The sequence below is a fragment of the Hypanus sabinus genome, chromosome 20 (assembly GCF_030144855.1).
Source record: "Hypanus sabinus isolate sHypSab1 chromosome 20, sHypSab1.hap1, whole genome shotgun sequence".
NCBI classification, from domain to species: domain Eukaryota; kingdom Metazoa; phylum Chordata; class Chondrichthyes; order Myliobatiformes; family Dasyatidae; genus Hypanus; species Hypanus sabinus.
This window is the reverse complement of record NC_082725.1, coordinates 19,721,293-19,737,706: the sequence shown is the minus strand read 5'-3', so window position 1 is coordinate 19,737,706 and position 16,414 is coordinate 19,721,293.

Here is a 16,414-nt window from a genome sequence, read left to right as displayed (position 1 = left end):
CTGCTTTCCTGTGACAGCGCTCCTCAAAGATGCGCTCAATGGTGTGGGGTGCTTTGCCCAAACAGCACACACAAAGTGCTGGAGGAACTCTGCAGGTAATGCAGCATCTATAGAGTAGAGCAAACAGTCAACGTTTCGGGCCGGGAGCTCTGATGAAGGGTCTCGGCCCAAAATGTTGACTGTTTACTATTTTCCATAGGTGCCGCCTGGCCTGCTGAGTTCCTCGAGCATTTTGTGTGTGTTGCTTGGATTTCCAGCATCTGCAGATTTTCTCATCTTCGTGCTTTACCCATGATGGACTGGGCTGTGCCCACTATTTTCCATTCAAGGGCATTGGTACTTTCATATTCGGCTGTGATGCAACCACTCAATGTACTCTCCACTGCACATCTATACAAGTTCGTCAAAATTTTAGATAAAGTGCCAAATCTTCTCAAATTTCTCAGAAAGTAGAAGTGCTGCTGTGCCTTCTTTGTAATGGCAATTACGTGTGGACCCAAGTCAGACCCTCTGAAATTATATTACCCAGGATTTTAAAATTGCTGTCCCTCTCCACCCCGACCCCATGATGAGGACTGGCTCATGTATCTCTTGTTGTCAATATTCAGTTCTTTGGTTTTGCTGATATTGAGTGAGAAGGTAATGTTGTGGCACCATTCAGCTAGATTTTCAAACTCCCTCCTATATGAAGATTTGTCACCACCTTTAATTCAGCCAACAACAATGGTGTTGTCAGCAATCTTATATTGGATTGCCACCAGAGCTGTACTTAGTCTCACAGTATTTAGCAAGAAGAGAGGAGGGTTAAGCACACCACCTTGTCATGCACCTGCGCTGATGGTGATTTGAAGACACTGTTCCCAATCTGAACCAACTGGGATCTGTGAGTGAGAAAATCAAAGATCCAGTTGCACAAGGAGGTTTTGAGGCCAAGGTTTTGAATCTTATTTATGAATTTTGAGGTGATGACAGCAATAAATACAGAGCTGTCATCAATAAAGAATATCCAGATGTTTGCATCTTCACTGTCTAGATGTTCTAGGTTGAGTGAAGACCCAGTGAAGTGGCATCTACTCTTGACCAGTGGCAATGGTAAGCATATTGAGGTGGATCCAAGTGGCTACTCAGGTAGGAGTTGATATGTTTGGTCACCAACCTCACTTCATCACTGTAGACGTAAGTACTACCAGACGATAGTTATTAAAGCATTGATTTCACTTTGGGGTGTCACTTTTTTTTAAAGAAGGAAATCCATTAATTTTATGGTATAACCACAAGAGAATTTGCAGCTGCTGGGAATCCAGGGTAACCCATGCAAAGTGCTCAGCAGGTCAGGCAGCCTTCATGGAAAGGAACAAGGAGTCAACATTAGGGCACAAAACCATATTTTGTGGTATGCTTTCCAAGCAACAACTAACATGATTCAATTTAAGGAAATAACTAATAAACAATCAGGCACGATAGAGTTGGATGCAATTAGTTAATAATTTTAAGAAGTAGGAGCAGAAATAGGCCATCAGGCCATTTGGGTCTACTCCAATACGAAGTATAAGCATACTTGATCCTTTGCATCAACTCCACTTTCCTACAATATCTCTATAAACCTTTGATTACACTAGTGTACAAAACTGAGCAACTTCTGCCTTGAGTACATGTCCAAACAATTAGAGGATTTCACAGTTCAGCCTCCAAGAAATTTATTAATCTCAAACCAAAGTAGTTAAACTGCTTTGTCTAAAAAAATGGTCCTTTGTTCAGGTTTATTCAATCATTAAAAAAAAAATCCCTCATACATCCTGCTCATCTCTTTCAAATCCTTTAGATGATCAGTGAGATCATTTCTAATTGACAACGATATGGACTCAAACATTGAGAAATATCACTGGAATGGTTTGCTCAGAAGATTACCACAATATGGGATTAATTACCATGGGAAATCATTTAAAAATAATTTGATAAGGATGCCAAAAGCTACAGTGGAAAACAATGCAGGCAAATGAGACTAAAATGTAATTTTAGTACAAAGAAATGGACTCTTGATCTCTTAATACACCTCATTATGATCTTGTACTTTGGTATTTACATGCATTGAACTTTGTCTACAGCTGTTGCACTTTATTCTGCATTATTATTGTTTTACCTTGATCTTCCTCAATACACTGTGTAATGATTTGACCTGCATGAACAGTGTGCAAGAAAATAAATTCACCGTATCTCCCTACCTGTGCCAATATTAATAAAGTCCAAACCCAGTTAAGTGCTGATATCAGTACAGAGATAAAGGTCTCGTCGACTAAATGGGTTTCAGTTACTTTTTATTTAGAGATACTGAATGGTAACTGGGCCTTCTGGCCCAATGACCAGTCTGCCCAATTACACTGTGCCTGTCATAGAGCGAGTTTCCATAATATAAACCTCACTGTATTCTGGTAACACAGATAATTTATTTCTGTCATGTTCTTGAGAGAGAGACAATCAGAGACTTCCACAATTTTTAAGAAGTGCCTACACAAGCATTTGAAATAAGAAGGCTTTTTCTATTTCAAGGAAAATCAGGGGAGTTATTTCCCCAGTCTCCTGGTCAGTATTTATTCCCATGCATTGTTATTCGGCACAAATGGGTTGAACCTTCAAGGATCATGTTATTTACATGCAAAATACATATGCTATTATGCAAAAGACATACCTCCAAGATCTCTGATCATTCTCCACACAATGACAATTGAAAGCATTATTTCTCCAGAAGGTACAACTTCTTCACCTGTATGTCAAGATAAACATAATTTTAATTCTAATGTTGTCATGCTTGCTCCCCCAAAAAGAAAGTCAAGTATGACCTCCGGAAAGTGACTGTAAGCACAAGGAGGCAATTTCGGACTAAACTAGAATCATAGATGCATGCTTAACAGTTAAGGCAAAGCTTGCACAATACGACTCCCTACAAGGCAAGATCGGGTGGTGGAGCAGCAGTGACACATCACACGGATGAATTCAATATCTTTATGCACACCCTATGATACATGACACATCCACACGAGCACCCATATCTCCTGATGGCCTTATAGTCTCAAAGTATGGGCATCCTTCGAGTAGTCTATCCCACAAAAGGTGTCTGGTCCAGATGCCTTATCTAGCAAAGTACTAAAGATCTGTGCAGACCAATTAGCTGGAGTATTAATGGACTGATTCAGTCTTTCACTTCTGCGGTCTGATGTTCCTAACTGTTTCAAAAAGGCATCTATTGTGGTCGTGCCCAAGAGGAGCATGGTGACCTACCTTAGTGACGAACATCAACTGTAATAAAGTACGTGGAAAGATTGGTTTTGGCACGAATCAACTCCTGCCTCAGGGCTGACCTGGGCCTGCCTCAATTTGCCTGCAGCCAAAATGAGTCAACAGCAGACACATTTTTTTCTGTTTTTCAGCCTGCTCCGAACCATCTGGACAAGAAGAGTTTATATGTTCTCTGACTGCTGACAAGGCTGCTGCTCATCGACTGCAGCTCAGCATTCAACATAATCCTCCCATCCAATCTCATCATCAAAATTCAAGACTTGGGTCTCTTTACTTCCCTCAAGCACTCGAACACCAACGTAATTTATTATCAAAGTGCATACACGTCACCATAGACTCCCCTGAGATTCATTTTCTTGCAGGCATTCACAGTAGATACAAAGAAACGCAATAGAATCAATCAAAGACACACTAAATCAAGCAGCAAATGTACAAATACAAAAAAAATGATAATAAATCATTGGATAGATAAATAAATAAATAAATAAATGAGGGCATGAATTGCAGAGTCTCTGAATGTGAGTCCATATAATAGCAGCAAAATTAGGCCATTTGGCTCATCCAATCTGCTCCTCCATTCATTCATTCATGGCTGATCTTTTTTCTCCCCTCCTCAGCCCCACTTCCCGGCCTTCTGCTCGTAACCTTCAATGCTGTGTCCAGTCAAGAACCTATCCTATCCAACTCTGCCCTAAATAAACCCAACAACCTGGCCCTCACCGCTATATGTAGTAACAAATTCCACAAGTTCACCTCTGGCTAAAGAAATTTCCCTGCATCTCTCTTCTAAATGGGTGCCCCTCTATCTTGAGGCTGTGCCCTCATATCCTAGACTCCCCCACTATGGCAAACATCCTGTCTACATCTACCATGTCTAGGCCTTACAACATTCAAAAGATTTCAATGAGATCCCCATCATCCTTCTAAATTCCAATGAATACAGACCCAGAGCTATCAAGCTTTCCTCGTATGATAACCCTTTCATTCCTGGAATCATTCTTGTGAACCTCCTCTGAACTCTCCCCAACCTCAGCACATCTTTTCATAGTTGAGAAGCCCAAAGCTGTTCACAACACCCAAGGTGAGACTCACCAATGTCTTATAAAGCCTCAGCATCACAACCCTACTCCTGTATTCTAGACCTCTTGAAATGAATGCTAACATTGCATTTGCCTTCCTCACCACTGACTCTTCCTGCAAGTTAATGTTTAAGGTGGCCTGCACAAGGACTCCCAAATCCCTTTGCTTCTGAGACTTTTGAATTTTTGAATCCTTTTATTCCCACTTGCTGCCTCCTACCAATTAGCCAATGCTCTATCTATGCTCTATTACCACTCTCCAGTAATACCATGGGCTTTTAAGTTGGTAAGCAGCCTCATGAGTGGCACCTTGACAAAGGCCTTCTAAAAGTCCTAATATACAACAACTACTGCATCCCTTTCAACTTTCCTAATTCCTAATCTCCTCAAAGAATTCCAACAGGTTCATCAGGCAAGATTTTTCCTTAAGGAGACCAGACTGACTTTGTCCTATCTTGTTCTGTGTCACCAAGTACTTCATAACCTCGTGACTAGCAATTGATTGCAAAATCTTCCCAACCACTGAGGTCAGACTAATTGGCCTATAGTTCCCTTTCTGCTACCTCCCTCCTTTCTTAAAGAATGGACTAACGTTTGCAATTTTCCAGTCCTCTGGCACCATGCCAGAGTCCAATGATTTTTGAAAGATCATTTCTAATGCCACCACAATCTCTACCGCTATCTCTTTCAGAATCCTAGGGTGCAGTTCATTTGGCCGGGTGACTTATGTACCCTCAAGTCTTTCAGCTTTTTGTTCATCTTCTCCCTTATAACAGTACCTGCACTCACTTCTTCTCCCTCACACCCTTCAACATCTGGCACAGTGCTAGTGCCTTCCACAGAAAGACTCATGCAAAATACTAATTTTGAGATTAGTTGAAAGGCAATAACTGTTCCTAGACCCGGTGGTGTGCATGTCCTTCCCAATGGCAGCAGTGAGAAGAGCGCATGGCCTGGATTGTGGGAGGTCCTTGATGATGGATGTTGCTTCCTTGTGGCAGTGCTCCTTGTAAATGCGTTCAATGGTGGAGAGGGCTTTTCCTGTATCCATTATCTTTTGTTAGCTTTTCCATTTATGGCCATTGGTGTTTCCATACCAGTCGGGATATACCCTCCACTGTGCATTTACAGATGTTTATCAAAGTTTTAGATGACATGCCGAACCTACACAAACTTTTAAGGAAGAAGAGATGCTATTGGATACTCAATTTCCTCAGACCTCAGTCAGTGAGAATTCTTAACAATATCTCCCCACTGACCAACAACAAGGCTGTCTGGCTAGCTCCCTGCTCTGCTCTCCCATACACACACGACTGTGTGGCAAAGCACAGCTCCAGTGTGATCTTGAAATTTGCTAACAGCACTACTTTTGTTGAATAAATCACAGGTAGTCATGATAGGTCAGCTGACTGAGTGGTGCCACAAAGGCAACCACTTGCGTAATGTCACCAAAGTCAAAGAGTTCTTTGTTGACTTCAGGACGGAGGGTGAACATGTGCCATTCGACTCTAGGGACCAATGAATTGAATTCACTTTATTACCTAAGGAGTACATGAGCAGTGAAAATCTTTACGTTATGTCTCCATCTAAATGTGCAATGTGGAATTTTTATAGTAATTTATAATAAACAGTATATCCAACAATATAACATAGAAATACAGTTATGTCAGCACAAATTAATCAGTCTGATGGCCTGGTGGAAGAATCTGTCTGGGAGCCTGTTGGTCCTGGCTTTTATGCTGCGGTACCGCTTCCTGGATGGCAGCAGCTGGAACAGTTTGTGGTTGGGGTGACTCGGTCAGGGATGAGTTCACCAGCTTTAAATTTCTAGGTGTGACCTTATCATCTGACTCGTCCTGCGCTCAGCACATAGATGCAATCATAAGGAGAGCACACCAGTGTCTTTACTTAGTTCGGAAGTTAAGGAGGTTCAGTTTGTTACTTAACAGTCTTAACAGAACTTGTGCAGATGTGCTGGTTACACCTGGGGTCTTACATTCATCATTCATCATTTCAAATGCACAAGAACACAAGTTTGGGTGGGACTACCACAAGAGGTCATGGGTTAAGGATGAAAGGTGAAAGATTTAAATGGAACATGAGGGGAAACCTCTTTGCTCAGTGGATCGTGGGAGTATGGGATGAGCTGCCAATGCAAGTTCAACGTTTGAGAGAAGTTGGGTAGGTATATAGAATGAGGGACTATGGTCCCAGTGCAGGTCAATGGGAGTTTAAATGGTTTGGTGTGGACTAGATGGGCCAAAGGGCCTGTTTCTGTGCTGTGCTTTTCTATGATCCTTTGGCTCTTAGAAGCCGCAGAGAGTAGTGGACTCTGCCCAGATACCATAGGCACATTCCTCACCACCAAGGCCTCAAGAAAGATCCCACCATCAAGGCTATGCCATCTTTTTGAGGTATGGAAGCTTGAACTCCCATGGCGATTGTCAGTACATTCGAATATGGCCCAAGTGCAGAGAGAGAGAGAGACACTGAAGCAGGTCGATCGGTCAGAGACTTTAATGCAGATGGTATTTTAAGGGAAAAGAAAATAAACACTAGGCCAAACAGGGCATTAACTAAAACTCTCAAATGGAAAACTAGACACCAACACTGTGTCTAAAAGGAATATCTAAATATAAAATAGCTGCTCTTGAACCTGGTGGCTGTCACAACCACAAAGCAACCACCAACCTCACAGCAGCAATTTCCATTCCACAGTCATCACTTGACCAACTGGCAAACCATAATCATTAGAGTTTAGCAGCACTAAAATGGACTCTGTTGTTCCAATTGACGTTTCTTGCAAAGTTTAATATATGTTTTTGTGAATGCTGATTATATAATGCTATTGTCCTATGATGACACTAGAAGTAAGGTTTTCATTGCACATGTGCACATGACAAGGATATAACGGCACATGACTGTGACTGCTGTGCTCTAGGGAAAGTTGGCTTGTGAGACATATGGTGTCTTCCACAATCAGCCGTCTCTGTGCTCCTGGTTGTGTTACAAAATGCCTCTAATACAGATTTAACAAGCCTCAAGGAACTTTGTGGGAAGTGCTACTGATAACCCCAACTTTTCACCAAAACTGACATAGCAATTCTCTGTATTACTAGAAAGAGAAGACATTTTTCTTCCTCATCCTATCCTGCACTCTCCATATTCTGAGGGTTTTGCTGCAATTGGTAGGGGCAGAAGAGATAGAAAATGGCAATAAAGAGAGGACTTCCTTGAGGACTAGAGAATCCTCTCAGGACTAACTTCCATTAACTCCAATCCCAGACAGAGCAACACTGATACAGATCTTACCACCGTAAGAGTTTTGCACCTGTAGTGCAGAGGCTTTATATAGCTTCGGTCAGACCTCAGTTGAAGTATTGCGTGCAGTTTTGGGACCCGTATCCACAATAGGAAATGTTTATATTGGAGAAGATCCAGAGGAGGTTTGTGAGAATATTCCTGGGAATGAAAGGCTTACTGTCTGAGGAGCATTTAGTGGCTCTGGGCTTGTACACACTTGAGATTAGAGAATGAGGGAGGGTCTCTGAAACCTACAAAATATTGAAAGGCCCAGACAGAGTGGATGTGGAGTGGATGTTTCCATTGCTCGGAGAATCTAGGACCAGAGTGTATCTCCTCAGAATAGAAGGACATCCCTTTAAAACAGAGGTGAGAAGGAATTTCTAAAGCTCAAGGGCAGTGATTCTGTGAAGTTCAATGGCACAGATATCTCTGAGGTCAAGTCATTGGGTATACTTAATGTAGAGGTTGATGGGTTCTTGATTAGTAAGGACGTCAAAAGTTACACAGAGGATGTAGGAGATAGGGTTGAGAGGGAAAATAAACCAGCCATGGTCAAATAACTGAGCAGACTCGATGGGCTGAATGGCCTAATTCAGCTCCTGTGACTTATGGTCTTCAAACTGTAAGTTACAATAGGAACTTACATATATCTGTCAATGACATCATACAAGTGCCATTTAATATGAACATGATCTATCTAGTTTTCCAATGTGAATGTATTATCTTGGATATAAGATATGATCAAGTCATAATGTTATTCAGGCACTAAAAAATTGGTTTTGCTATTACATGAGGAAGATCGTGAAAAACATTCATCCAATTGTTCTGATCACCAATAGTAACTTAAACATTATTCCCAACACTTATACTTTGTGGCCACCATATTAGGTATCTCTTGTGGCCAATGAGAGTATGGTTGTGGTCTTCTGCTGCTGTAGCCTGCCCACTTCAACGTTCAATGCATTGTGCATCCAGAGATGCTCTTCTGTACACCACTGTTGTAACGCTTGGATTTTTGAGTTACTGTCACCTTCCTGTCCGCTTGAACCAGTCTGACTTCTCAGGGTGTTTTTGTTTTTCTCACCATTCTATGCAAACTCCAGAGACCGACGTGTGTGAAAATCCCAACAGGTTAACAGTTTCCATCTGAAACCACCCTGGCAGCCATCATTCCATGACCAAAGTCACTTAGCTCACACTTCTTCCCCATTCTGATGTTTGCTCTGAACAACTTACCCAGTTGACCATGTCACCAAGCTTTTATGCATTGAGCTGCTGCCATGTAATTGGCTGATTAGATCTTTGCGCCAACAAGCAGGTGTAAAGTGTACCCAATAATGTGGCCACTGAGTATACGAGTGAAACACATTTTCATAAACCCACTAATCCAATAATATTTAATCAGTTCGGTCGATCAGTTTGGTAACTGCATGATAATTGCAATTATCTTAAACAAAAAGAAAGTTTTTGTCAATAAGATGTAGTCATTTGTGATGTACTAATGGAGGATATGTGATGAACTTGAAATTTGGTAGGGAGAAAGTAAAGTCTGATGTAGCAGTATTTCAGTGTAGTAAGGGAAATTACAGTGGGATGAGAGAGGAGTTGGCCAAAGTAAATTAGAAGGAGCTGCTGGCAGGGCAGCAATGGCGTGCATTTCTGGGAAAATTGAGGAAGGTGCAGGACACATGTATTCTAAAAATGAAGAAATACTCAAATGGTAAAACAGTACAACTATGGCTTACAAGGGAAGTCAAAGCTATTGTAAAAGCAAAAGAAAGGACATACAACAAAGCAAAAATCAGTGGGAATATAGAGGATTGGAAAGTTTTTAAAAACCTACAGAGAGCAAATAAAAGAATCATTATAAGGGAAAAGATGAAATATGAAAGCAAGCTAGCAAATAATATCAAAGTGGATAGTAAGAGCTTTTTCAAGTATGTTAAAAATAAAAGAGAAATGAGAGTGGATATAGGACCGCTAGAAAATGAGGCAGGAGAAATAATAACGTTAGGTAAGGAGATGGCTGATGAACTAAATGAGTATTTTGCATCAGTCTTCACTGTGGAAGACACTAGCAGTATGCCTGATGTTGTAGTGTGTGAAGGAAGAGAAGTGGATGCAGTTACTATTACAAGAGAGAAGGTGCTCAAAAAGCTGAAAGACCTAAAGGTACATCAGTCACCCGGACCAGATGAACTGCATCCCAGGGTTCTGAAAGAGGTAGCATTAGAGATTGTGGTGGCATTAGAAATTATATTTCAGAAATCATTGGACTCTGGCATGGTGCCAGAGGACAGAAAAATTGCAAATGTCACTCCACTCTTCAAGAAAGGAAGAGGGCAGCAGAAAGGAAACCATAGACCATTTAGCCTGATCTCAGTGGTTGGGAAGATGTTACAGTCACTTGTTAAGAATGAGTGACAACACATTAAAAAATGTTTTTCCTTGAGGCATTGTAAGTGTTGTTACTTCCATGTACTTGTATTATTTTTGAAAAATATAATAAAAAGATTTGAAAAGGATGAGGTGATGTAGTGCTTGGTGACAAGGAACAAGATAGTACAAAGTCAGCATGGTTTCCTTCAGGTAAAATCCTGCTTGACTAACCTTTGGAACTCTTTGAACAAATTACAAGTAGGATAGATAAAGAGGATGCAGTGGATGTAGTATATCTGGACTATCAGAAGGTCTTTGATAAGGTGCCACACATGAGCCTGCTTACCAAGTTAAGAGTCCATGTTATTACAGGAAAGTTACTAACATGGTTAGAGCATTGGCTGATTAGTAACAGGCAGCGAGTGGGAATAAAAGGATCCTTTTCTGGTTGGCTGCCAGTGGTGTTTCACATGGGTTGGTGTTGGAACCATTTCTTCTTATGCTGTATGTAAATGATTTAGATGATGGATTAGATGACTTAGTTGCCAAGTTTGCAGAAGATACAAAGATTGATGGAGGGCAGGTGGTATTGAGGAAATACATATGCTGCAGAATGACTTAGACAGATTAGGAGAATGGGCAAGGAAATGGCAAGTTAAATACTACGTTGGAAAATGAATGGTCATGCACTTTGATAGTAGAAATAAATGTGCAGACTATTTTCTAAACAGGGAGAAAATATAAAAATCTGAGATGCAGAGGTATTTGGGAGTCCTTGTGCAAAACACCCTGAAGGTTAACACCTTGAGTTGGTGGTGAGAAAAGCAAATGCCATGTTAGCTTTCATTTCAAAAGGTCTGGGCAGCATGGTCTAGGCCCGAAGTTGTTCGCTACAGCCTAGTCCTAGTACGAGGTATGATTCACTGTTTAGACATTTTAAATACCTGCTCAGATCAGAGGCGAGAGCCAATTTCACTGGCTCTCGGCAATGATCTCTCCTCTCTCCAGGGCACCGGGGTCTTTCACTGTCCATTGTTTGGTCAATTTAAACACCTGCCCAGAGAGTCTAAAAAGACAGGTTGTCGGAATCCAGGGTAAGAGCCAATTTTGCTCGCACTCTATGATGTCACTCCTCTCTCCATGGCACTGAGGCTATGAAGACAGGCCCGGTTGCTCTGCTCCATGCCCACTAATATGATGAACTGATAAGTAAGGCTTTGGGCCTAGTCTGGGCTGCTCTGCGGTTCAGACCTGAGGGCTCAATTTTGGTTTGGAATGTTGTTGTGCGATTCAATTGTTTGCATATTTGTATTTTTTTTCTCTCTTGCACATCGAGTGTTGGTCTATTATTTTTATTTTTATTCTTTTTTTTCTTTAATTTGGTTCTTTCAGGTTTCTTACTTTCTGGCTACCAGTTGAGCAAGCAAGTCTCAAGGTTGTATAATTTATACATTCTTTGATTATAAGTGGACTTGAATCTTGAATCTGGAGCTGTTAGAGAGAAAGAGGGCAAACCCCTGGACATTAAAAAGGAAATTACACTAAATTCAAAACAATAGTCTGAAAGAATAAAGGCTGAGGTGCACAAATAAGCTAATGCACTGACACTTCCCTTTTTAGAGGTCTGTCTAAACCCGGATCAATGTTTTTACAGTGCTTTGGTGGGACTTTTATAACTTCGTATCCTTAAGGGTTTGTGGATCTGTGGCAAAAACTGCCCATAACTTAATTTTCTTTCCTGTGCCCAGTTTGTTATTTTCATGTCCTAATGTAAACTCCTTGCAACCTCATCTTCAAACTACCTTCTGCCAGGAAGCATGCTATCAGTTGATTAGAACAACCCACAAGACCATAAGGTATAGGAGCAGAATTAGGCCATTTGACCTTTCGAGTCTGCTCTCCCACTTCATCATGGCTGATCCAACTTTCCTCTCAGCCCCAATCTCTTGCCTTCCCCCCCCGCACTCTATATCCTTCATGCCCTGACCAATCAAAAATCTATCAATCTCAGCCTTACATACACTGTACAAAAAGACTTGGCCTCCACAGCTGCCTGTGCAAAGAATTCCACAGATTCACCACTCTCTGGCTAAAGAAATTCCTCCTCACTGCTGTTCTAAATGGGCACCCCTCTTTTCTGAGGCTGTGTCCTCTGGTCTTAGACTCTCCCACCGTAGGAAATATCACCTCCACATCACTTGATCAAGGCCCATCACCAATCGAAAGGTTTCAATTAGGTCATCCCTCATTCTTCTCAATTCTAGTGAATACAGGCCTAGAGCCATTAAACACTTTTCATACGACAAGCCATTTTCATGAACTTCCTTTGAACCTGCTTCAGAGTCAGCAAATCTTTTCTAAGAAATGGGGCCCAAAACTGCCTACAATACTCCAAGTGAGGCCTCACCAGTGCTTTATAAATTCTCAATATTACGTCCTTGCTTTTATATTCTAATCCTTTTGAAATGAATGTGAACATTGCATTTGCCTTCTTCACCACAAACTCTACCTGGAAATTTACCTTTAGTGAACCTTACGTAAACACTCCAAGTCCGTTTTTTGTATTTTCTCTCCACTTAGAAAGTATTCAACCCTTTCATTTCCTGTACCAAAGTGCTTGCCCATACACTTCCTGACACTGTATTCCTTCTTTGCCCATTCTCATTATCTGTACAAGTCCTTTTGTAGCCTTTCTACTTCCTCAAAACGACCTCCACCTGTTTTCATATCATCTGCAAACTTTGCAACAAAGCCATCAATTCCATCATCCAAATCATTGACAAAGAACTGGTACCAACACAGAGCCCTGTGGAACACCACTAGTCACCAGCAGCCAACCAAAACAAGCTCACTTTATTCCCGCTCTTTGCCTTCTGCCAATCAGCCACTGCTTCATCCATGCTAGAATCTTTTCTGTAATACCATGGGCTCGTAGCTTGTTAAGCAGCCTCATGTGTGGCAGCTTGTCAGAGGCCTTCTGAAAATCCAATGACTCAACATCTACCAATTCTCCTTTGTCCATCCTGCTTGTTATTTCTTCAAAGAATTCCAACAGATTTGTCAGGCACAAATTTCCCTTGAGGAAATCATGCTGACTACGGCCTATTTTATCATGTGCCTCCAAGTACCCACACCTTACCCTTAAGAATCGACACCAGAATCTTCCAAACCACTGCAGTCAGACTAACTGCCCTGTAATTTCCTTTTTTTTGCCTCTCTCCCTTCTTGAAGAGTGGAGGAACATTTGTAATTTTCCAGTCTTCCAGAACCATTCTAGAATCTAGTCATTCTTGGAAGATCATTACTAAACGCCCTTCAGCCACCTCTTTCAGAACCCTGGGGTGTACACCATCTGGTCCAGGTGACTTACCTACCTTCAAGCAGAATTAATCAATACTGCCCATCGAGTTGCTCCACCATTCAGTCATGGTTGATTTATTTTCTCCCTTAGTCCCATTCTTTTGCCTTCTCCCCATAACCATTGACACCCTTACTAATCAAAAACCTATAAACCTCCAGTTTAAATTTACTCAGTGACTTGGCTTCTACAGCTGCCTACGACAATGAATTCCACAGATTCACCTCCCCATGGTTAAAGAAATTCCTCTCTGTTCTAAAGGTACATCCTCCTATCTTGCCTGTGGATCTTGACTCTCCCACTAATGGAAACATTCACTGAACATCCACTTGGCCTTTCAATATTAGTTTTCAATGAGATCCCCCCCCCCCCACTGTTCTAACTCCAGCAAGTACAGTTGAGAGTCATCAAATGCTTCTCATATATTGACCTCTTTCCTGCCATCATTCTCGTGAACTTCCTTGGACCCTCTCCAATGCTACCATATCCTTTCGTAGCTATGGGGCACAAAACTGCTCTCAATACAAGAAATGGAGTCTAAACAACACCTTATAAAGACTTGGGATTATATCCTTGTTTCTATAGTCCTCTCGAGATGAATGTTAACACTGCACTTGCAGTACCTTCCTACTACCAACTCAAGCTGCAGATTAACCTTCAGGGAATCCTCCACTAGGACACCCAAATCTACTTGCATCCCTGATTTCTGAGTTCACTACCTATTTCAAAATAGCCTACATCTTCATTCCTTTCTCCCAAAGTGCATGACCAATGCAGTAAAAGTTCAATTGGCAGTTTCTGCCCTCAAGATTGCCTTCTCTACTGAAGGACCTCGTCAAACCCATCAGTTGTCAAGGCTGCCGGTTAAAAAATATTGTGAACACTTATGTAATTCGCAAACATTCGAAGTCAACCAAGCAATTTCAGAATACTGTTCATTATCTCTAAAAACTAAATTAAACCAGCACACATAAAAAAAATTAATCAACTTAGTGAAATAAACTTGGCCTCGCTTGGAGTATTGTGAGCAGTTTTGGGCCCCTTATTTGAGAAAGGATTTGCTGGCATTGGAGACGGTTCAAAGGAGATTCACAAAAATTATTCTGCGATTGAAAGACTTAATATACAAGGAGCATTTGATGGCTCTGGGACTGTACTCACTGGGATTTAGAAGAATGAGAGAGGATCTCATTGAAACCCATCGTATGTTGAAAGGTCTCGGCAGAGTGGATGTGGAAAGCATGTTTCCTATAGTGAGGGAGTCTAAGACCAGAGGACACAGCCTCAGAATGGAGGGGCATCCATTTAGAAAGATGAGAAGGAACTTCTTTAGCCAGAAAGTGGTAAATCTGTGGAATTCATTGCCACAGGTAGCTGTGAAGGCCAAATCATTGTGCACAGTACATTTAAGATAGAGGCTGATAGATTCTAGATTAGTCAGGGCATGAAGGGATGTGGAGAGGAGACTGGGGCGGAGAGGGAAATGGACCAGTCCTGATGAAATGGTGGAACAGACTCAATGGGCCAAATGGCCTCATTTTGCTCCTATATCTTATGGTCTTATTGTTATTTCTTCCTATTAACATCAATCAATCAACATCTGATCAGCCAATCACGTAGCAGCAACTCAATGCATAAAAGCATGCAAACATGGTCAAAAGCTTCATTTGCAGTTCAGACCAAACATCAGAATTTGGGAACAAATGTGATCTAAGTGACTATAACCGTGGAATAATTGTTGTTGCCAGACGAGTCCATCTCAGAAACTTCTGATCTCCTGGGATTTTCACACACAACAGCCTCTCCACTTTATACCGAATGGTGCAAAAAACAAAAATCAAAAATCCAATGAGTGGCAGTTCTGTGTTCGTTAATGAGAGAGGTCAAAGGAGAATGGCCAGATTGGTTCAAGCTAATAGGAAGGTGACAGTAATTCAAATAACCGCATGTTACAACAATGGTTTGCAGAAGAGCATCTCTGGATGTGCAACATGTTGAACATTGAAGCGGATGGGCTACATCAGCAGAAGACCATGAACAAACACTGAGTGTATATGACCTGTGGACTGTCTTTTGGTTTCATAACTGGTCCCATCCATTATGATCATAATTTACCTCATAATGTCACTTCATTTCAAGTGACTATTATCCTATTACAAACTGGTTCTCCTCTCCATTCTTCCCGCTTTATTTGCATGCTACAGTAAATATTCATGTTAGAAATTGTTCTTAGAACCCGTGACTCTGCATGTTAGAATTTGTTTTTCTCTACCTGTCCTAGTTCTGATGAAAGTTGTCAGACTGAGACACTGATTCCACTTTGTTCACCATATACAATGCCTGACCTGATGATTATTGTTAACATTTTACACTTGTACAAATTTCCAGCATTTGCCTTTTTTTTGCTTTAGTAATGAAGTTCTTATGTTGGGATGCCGAAAAACATGAAAAGCATTCATATGAAAAACAGCAAAGTGCAGTGAGTTTGAGTTTAGTCAGACTTTAAAGGTACAATAAGCAGGAGCTATGCTCTGCACTTTATTAATTTTTTATGAATTCAGAGCAAAAGTGTCAAATAAAGTGTGTCCACTCATCTACATTTCCATTGTGGCGAACATAAGACTTTAATGTTTTTTTAAAGAGAATAATATTGTAATATGCCTGGAGTAAATAGAAGCCGCTTTTGATACTAATCTTAATTGCACGAGAGAATATTTTGACCAGTTCCATTAACTCCCTATTGAGGCAATGGAATCAAAATTGAAAAGGTGCATATGATCAGCAGACATTGGTTACCAGGATAAATTGGTGTGAGATGAAAGACAGATTTTTTCCACTTTATGCTTAAAGAAATCACGTATTTAGGAAGGTGCAGTGTAGTTCTAAATGTTTAAAGATTAATATTTAAAGCCCCAAGAATAATCAAGTGTTCTTCCAAGAAGCATCTGTGTATTTGGAATTACTGTGACAGTGCTCCTTTAAATAATTAAACCTTATG